At 39.3% G+C, this 8059-nt stretch overlaps 1 pseudogene; it reads left to right on the top strand.

Annotated features, from left to right (window-relative positions):
- Positions 1-6979: 6979 nt before the first annotated feature.
- LOC126622948 (caffeoylshikimate esterase-like) lies at positions 6980-8025 on the top strand (annotated as a pseudogene).
- The last annotated feature ends 34 nt before the right edge of the window (positions 8026-8059 follow it).

An 8059-nucleotide genomic window follows, 5' to 3' on the forward strand; every position in this document is an offset into this window, starting at 1 on the left:
TGAGGACCTTTTTTTTCATCAGCAAGTGGTTCCACTCGGTGGCATTTGTCAGGAGAAGAATTAGGCCACTACATCAGGCTACTTATATACTTATATATATATATATATATTATATGCCAACTGCATGGCCAACAGATTGCATTAGGCAATCAGGTTTATATATATATATATGGGCAGGTCAAGCTTCAGGAACGATTTTTATTGACCTCGGCCCCGCTTTACAACATTGGCAGAACATAGGTAATTTTAATGTCGAGGAACAAAATTTGTTTCGACAATACGATGAAATGTTGTTGGCTACGAACAGTGAATTTCCTTAAACATTTGGCTTACGAGCCGAAGTTCAAGGAAACTAGGGATACTTGAGAAAATAAGGGGGGCAACAAGATGGTGTGCTTGGCAAAATTTTGTCTGAACTATGGCGTGCTTGGTTTAAACAGTTGTTCCTTAGCCGAGCCGAGACAATTTTGGTCAAATGACAAAAGAGGTATTAGGCTTCAGCTGCTCTCCTTCATTTAAAAAAAAAAAAAGTGTGATGTTCAGTTGGCTACTTGGCCACTAATTCAACACTGATTTGATTTGAATTAATGGGCATTTAATGATAAGGTTCATTCGGTGACCTCAGTGGAATTTATTCAAATGAGCCATTAAATTCAATGGTTGGAGTAAATGTCTGCCGCCGAAGAAATAGCTGAGGAAGACTACGGCGTTGGTAGAGCAGAGGTGTTATCGTCGAGGAAGAGTTTTCAACGATACAACGAGATTTTATGGTTTACGAATAATTAATTTCCTTAACCATTCGGCTTACGAGCCGAAGTTCAAGGAAACTGGGGGGCAATGTTTGGACCCAAATTTACACCATGGGCCCGTGCAATCAAGGCCGTTGAGTTAGCATAACTCTCAATCGTTGGATGGAAAAGTGGAGATAATTTTTTTCATTATTAAAGGATAATATTATGATTTTTATCATAATAATTATCTTTTAATATGCATTATCCTAGCATCTTGTTCAATAGATAAATATGATGTGAATTATATCCCAAGCGAGCAATACAGTTCGAGTTGATTTGGGATATCTAACAGTATATGGAAGCTAAAAATGAATTTGAAATGCGTTAGGATGCATGCCACAATAAAGGCGATGGCTTTGGGTGATGATGATACAAGCCTAGAAAAGCTAGGTTTGTAATGATGACATAGGAAACCTAGGTAGGCTATGGTGATGGAAGTGATCGAATGGTTTTAAAAGGCTTCTGATGGAGGTTTTTTCCTATGAGATCAGAAGCCTAGGTGGGCTAGGTTTCTGATGTGATGTGGAAGCCTAGATATGCTTTATTTAAGAAGTCACGAACTACAATATGAGGATATGCTTGGTTTTTTACGCGGATTAATTTTAGGAATTAAAGTTGCAATTAAACTCTGCAACAATATCTGAAGTACTTCAGTCCTGTAAATATAGATGCAATGGCAACGGAAAGCCCCCTCTAATTCAACACACAAATTGCCCTACGCAAATTCTCGCTATACGCGAAACCTCTCAACAACCTTGTGATTTTTATTTTCTTTTTTGCCGACACATTTTCAGTTTTGATAAACAGCATTGTGAAGGCAACCGACGAATATCTTCAATTTGGATAAACAGCACTGTTGCCGTAGAATCAGCTGACCGCGGAGCACCTTCAGTTTGGATAAACAGCACTGCGTCGAGGCTAACTGGTTATCTATCCAAATCTCGGTCGAGAAGGATTTTCAAATCTTTATTGGCAGAGGTCATCTCATTAGCCATCTCGGCGAAATAAGGTGTTACAAGTTACTACTTTTTGCACATTGAAAGCCGAATTTGATATTGAACTTCTTAGAACTAGCAACATTTTCTTCAGGCTCTAGAACCCGAAGGCCGAGACGTGTTCCTTCCTCGGCCGCAGTCGCAAAATCAAGAAGTCAGCAGCACGCTCAATGCAGCATCAACTCATTTTACTCACCGGCCAAGCTCGGCCGTCAAGTTGGCACGCCCCGCACACAACCTAAGGACGTAGTTAGCTCATTAGTTACTCAGCCTGCGTGCCACGTAGGCTTGGTAGTTTTTAGAGTCAACAAAATCTCAACAATAAATCTTTATCGGTTTTTTATTGGATGACTTGATAAGTAATTAACTTTTGACTAGTCATCTTGGATTTGCATTTATCATGTAATAATTGAAATTTGTTTGGAAAATAACTTTACAATGTGGAAGGATTCAGCTCTTCCACAGCAACTAGCACGACAAGTCCAAGAACACAAAGGAAAAAACTACACTGTAAATTAAAGGTCAATACATTTTAGCATTTTCTTATCCGCAAAGAATCAAATTAGGTATTGCAGTTAATGGTATATTTCTAATATAAAATTATCAATCTATAGGATTAGAGCAGATATAGAGGGAGATCAATCAGCAGTACAATGAAAAACCAGTGGTATTAGGCTTAGCTAGCATTACGTGGAAAACCAGTTATTAAAACAGATGGATGGGACTAGCACTAGAGTCCCATAGTAAGTACTATCTAAACCTAGGGAATCATTATCCTTAACTAAAGGTACATCGTTGTGACGCCGAAGCGACTGTTACAGAGTTTAATACCGATAATCGCCACATGTTCATGTTCATGATTGAATAAGGATAAACCAGGACAGCGCTGGTTGTGATCTCTTGGTGCATATATGATATATATATATCTGATAGATCATGGATCATGTTCTTGCCAGTCAATGATTATATCTCAAAGTGGAAAAGCCATTGTGGTATATATTCCAAATTGGTGGTGTTCTCTGAAATAAAATAGAAAAGGGCAAACAACTGCTCTCAAGAATCTCATCATCACAAAGTAGAAAGACGGAGCTTTGTGGCGAACCTTGTGCGTAATGACTCGTGAGTCTGGGGAAGGCAAAGTGGCGGAAAGGAATGAAAGAAACAACCAATTAAGCAAGTGGGGTTGAACAATGACTTGATTCCAACTTTATTAGTTGAAAATTGAGATGGAAATCATCTCTTAATTATTCAATTTGCAATCTAATTTTATCTTTAATTTGTTAAATCCTTGTGTAAGACATCTATACTTTAGAACAAACCCTAGTGGCTAATTTTCATGTTCACTCAGTACGACTCGAGATGTTTTAGGAAGTTTTATCTTTACTACAATTCCGATATTATGACAGAAGATTAGTAGTGAAAAGTGTAAACACAAATCTTTAAAAGCAATATTATTCTCAGTCCCAGCAGTGCGTTATCTCTTTCGGCACCAGAAAATACATCTCTGGCAAGGATTTGCCACATGCATCTAACCCCAGCTTAATGTGTACTGGCCAATAAGTCTCCGATTCTCCACCTATTTCTTTAGGAAACTATTTTCCTCATCTCACTTTTTGTGTTTTTTATTGCCACTCAGCTGGAGTTTAGTCAATGCAAATAGAGGAAAGTGCAAATCTGTGTTATGCATGCTCATTAGGATTAAACTAATCACCAGTCAACTTGTTACTCGAGTAATCAGAACACGTAATATTTATGCCCGCGTTCGCTGTATGCATTCAGTGCTCAGACTTCATCATCAGTTTTGCTACCAACCTTATGCACAATGAAGAAACACCTTTTCCCAAAATCAGAAACTCCACATACTTTAAGATTTCATTTGACCAATCGTGATCAGCACCAAGTCACCAAATGCTGAAAGGTTCAAGCTTGCTGTGTATTTTTTTGTCTTTCTATAACCCTGTTAGGTACGTAGCAAGTGATATGCATCAGCAATCTGATCAAAGTTGAGATAAAGCGCACTGATTAGCGATAACCAGCTCCAGGTTTGAAATCAACTTTACAAATTTAAAAATTCGGGATCAAATTTAACCCACTATGATCTGCAAGTGATATAGAGGATGTTTTGCACTAGAAAAACCTGCACGACATATACTTTATTATATAGAATTGAGAAGACAACACAATTCCCATTACTGTCGTTGTTGTCAACGTAAGATAAGCTTATAGTCTCAAGTTTTCTAGATCCCTCCAAGGTGAACCAGCCAGACACTTTCAGTATAAACTAGTAACTAGATAATGCGAACAGGATCACTGGATTTGTTTCTACTCGGAAGACTTGGATAATGCAAACCGGCCTAGGCTATTAGTGCCGTGGAAATCACTTATCACTGCCTTTACACTCGGTGAATCTATAGGGACTATTGGTTTTAAGATCTAGCAATATGTACTCTTGCTTATAATTTCTCCCTTCTCTTTTTGACGTAAGTTTCCTGACAATTAAACAAGACTTTTCATATGCGCATATGTCTGATGCATCAAACACTACAAATTTTCGTGCTACATGTCTCAAAATAATAAACAAAATAACAATGCTTGGGCCAATAATCTGCTACTAGCAGGACATTTATAATCTTCTGTCTATTGCCTCATGTTAATTACCTGCTTTTGGAGAAGAGCCATCTAATTAATCTCATTGGTTGGAAGAAGAAAAGGCAACGCCACTTGGTTTACATGTTAACACATTGCGAGTCTTTCTTACCTAAAAAACGATGTCACCAAGCAATTAAAATATTTAAAGAGGACTATCCGCATCATATCCATCCAGAAGCAGCTAACATACATTTTGAAGGGAGGAAAGGGGGGTACATTAGAATTCGTAATCATGTAATACTGAAAATTTTATATCTTAATCATAAAGTATAACATTTGGTTGAACCAGAAGCAAATCGTGCGCCTAATCCATTCATCCAATTAGTGTTGGTCCTATACTTCGTTCCACACTACAAAAAGCTAGCTTACACTTAGTGTTCTTTTTAGAGGGTAATATAACTGTGCATAAAGTTCTTCATTGGACCAGATTATGAATTATGATAGGCTTTCCGTCCGGGCGCATGTCGTTCTTGCTTACATAATGCTTTTTCTAGAACACATACTCGAACCTATAGATTTACATAAAAAGAACAAGATCTTCCATTACTTTTCCCAGTTGGTTGGTGTGAGAGTTATCTACTGCAAGATTTTATAAGAGATGATGATCATGTTGCCCTGCAAATCAAGTTGCATCCAATTAACTGAAACGTTAACTGATAATTAGATGAACAAAAAATGCAGCTGTTCTGTGCATTGATGGATTATACACATAGCACTATGTTACTTTCATCTTACTTGTATTCATGCAGTTATACTTCACTTCTGCATCAGTGTAAGAAGAAAATCTTCCCTAGACAGAAAGGTAACGCTGATTTTGGCACACTCCTCTTGTGAATCCTTTAGATTGTAGCTTTTCCATAAGAGGGAAGTGATTTTCGCATTTCCTTTTGTCCTATGCACCCTTTTTTTTTCTAGCCTTAAAATTGAATAAACTAAAGGAAAATCAATGCATAAAAACAAGAAACTAAGAGCGTGAAAATCACTACTGTTTTAATAATTTTACTAGACTACAGGAGAAGTGTCAAAGTTCTCTTGGATCCATGGTTCCACTTTTTAGAGGCAAAACAAATCTGATTAAGTGGCCGAACATTCGGACCATTAGTCAAATCACTTGGATAACCCAGAAATATTAGGTAAAAATCAACAACAGAAAATGTGGAATCTGCAGGAGACTTGTTCCACGTTATATCATCGGTAATATCTTAACTTTTTCGCATTTTAAAAGCTTCCTCAGTGCCCTTAGTGGAACCACTAATATCATACTGCCTCCAATAACTATGAACTGTGCTGCCTTTTGTCTTTCTTCTTCCCTTTTGCCCGTTCCAGTTTGACTCCACTACTGTCTTTTCTAATTTTTGTTTTTACGATAATGATTACTTTACATTGTTCAATATAATCTTTCGAGCTCCCTGTCACTCTTACACGAATTCAACCAACATGAATTATTCATTAAGATAAATATCATTCGGTTACAATATCATATATACGCCGGAGAAGCTGACCCATAAAAAACTAAGGCATAAGTTCCTAGCTGTAACGATTGGTATTAATTTGGTATTAATGCAAGGAGTGTGTCTTGGGTGTAGGTGTGGAGATATTTTTCAGTGTGATCGGTACACGGGGTGGTACATCATGTGTCACTATTCAAATGATGGGATATGTGTGCTAAAAAATTAATAACTTAAAAAATAAAATTTCCCACTACTTCTATTAAAACACGTAGTGTACCACTTGTGTACCCGTTACAATTAAAAATTTCTCCATGTGAGATGACACAAAAACCTTGGTCTTCCAAAAGGGTGTGTCTTGGGTGTCGGGGACAAACGTTTTGTAGTTTGTAGTTACTGATTTTTAGATTTACACAACTTGGAATTCTCCATGAAAACTAAAAGAAAACTACAATTAACCACCCTAGGCTTAATTTCTTTAACAATTTAACAATATGTCACCAACATCCAACTTTTCATTCGAAATCATGTTAACATAAAGTTTAATCACGTGACTTGCACGTCAAACATTTTGAGGTCAATTTTTGTCCATTCACAAGAAAATGAAGGTTAAAAACAAAAACACGAATGTTGTCAAATTTTTGTTACATTTCAAGGTCTGGAGACAGTTAAGTTTGCAGCTGCAGGCAAATTCAACGTCGTCTAATCGGCTTCTCCAACATATACAATTGGCAAAAAAATGGATGAAATTTTTAGGAAAAGATGTTAGATGTTGAAGTCTTGAATTGATGATATTGACCTAATAACAGTTGGCTTACAAGTCACGTTACCAAACTTAACGAAAGCGTCTATGAAAATTGGATGTAAGTGACACATTATCAAAATTAAACTAAAAGTTGAAGATAATAAACTGATAATTACACTATTATCAAAGTGAAAAAAATACAAAAAAAGTCGAGATATTACTCGTGCAATTTTCGAAAAAAGGAAAGTAGAATTAAAAATGAAAAAAAATAAACATCCTTGAGTCACAAACCTGCTGAACCGAGGGCGAACACAACTCGAGCAAATCAACATCAAGCCAACCTAAAAAACAATGGAAAAGTCATATCCTTCTCTCTCATCACTCAGTCGTCGGCTTCTCTTGAAGCAGAGCAGAGGAGCAAAAGCACTTCCAACGACGGAGGAACAAGAAATCCTCACCACCACCACCACCCCAACCCGACTCCCCAACTACTGGGGCACCACACCAGAGCAAGACTACTACAATCTCCAGGGCATCAAATCCTCCAAATCCTTCTACACCTCCCCCAGAGGCCTCAAGCTCCTCACCCGCCAATGGCTCCCCCTCCGTCGTCCACGTCTTTATGGTCCACGGCTACGGCAACGACATCAGCTGGACCTTCCAAGCCACCCCGATTTTCCTCGCCCAAACCGGCTTCGCCTGCATCGCTCTCGACCTTGGGGCTAGGCGGCTCCGACGGCCTCCGCGCCTTTGTCCCCGACGTTGGCCTTGTGGTCAACGACTGCGTATCATTCTTCAATTTGGTCAAACAGCAGGACCCCCAATTTCATGGACTCCGCTGTTTTTTATACGGCCAGTCCATGGGCGGGGGCGGTTTGCCTCCTCATGCACTTCGCCGCCCCGGCGGCGTCAGAAGAAATGGGCGATAGTCCCCACCGCCGACCTGATTTGGAAGTCAGTGAAGGTGGAGGGAGAAGAAGATCGTGGCGGAGGTGAATCCGGCGAGGTACCGGGGAAAGCCGAGGCTGGCGGCGGTGGTGGAACTGCTGAGAGTGACGCAGTACGTGAGCGAGGGATTGTTGGACGTGAGCCTTCCGTTTATTGTGTTGCACGGCAGCGCTGATGTGGGGACGGGCCCGGAGGTGAGCAGGGCGTTGTATGCGGCGGCGAAGAGCGAGGATAAGACGTTGAAGATTTATGAGGGGATGATGCATTCCTTACTCTTTGGGGAGATTGATGAGAATGTGGAGGTTGTGAGGGGAGATATTTTGGGTTGGTTGAATCACCGGTGCGGCGGCGGCGGCAAAAGAGATGAATGACGTGAGATTCTTGCATTAATGCCTAATTGTTACACGTTCAGAGTTCGATTCACTGGATTCCCCGCCCTTTCGAACTTATGTATATCTCTAGAACTTACATTTCACACCGAAG

This window comes from Malus sylvestris, chromosome 5 (assembly GCF_916048215.2).
Source record: "Malus sylvestris chromosome 5, drMalSylv7.2, whole genome shotgun sequence".
NCBI lineage: Eukaryota > Viridiplantae > Streptophyta > Magnoliopsida > Rosales > Rosaceae > Malus > Malus sylvestris.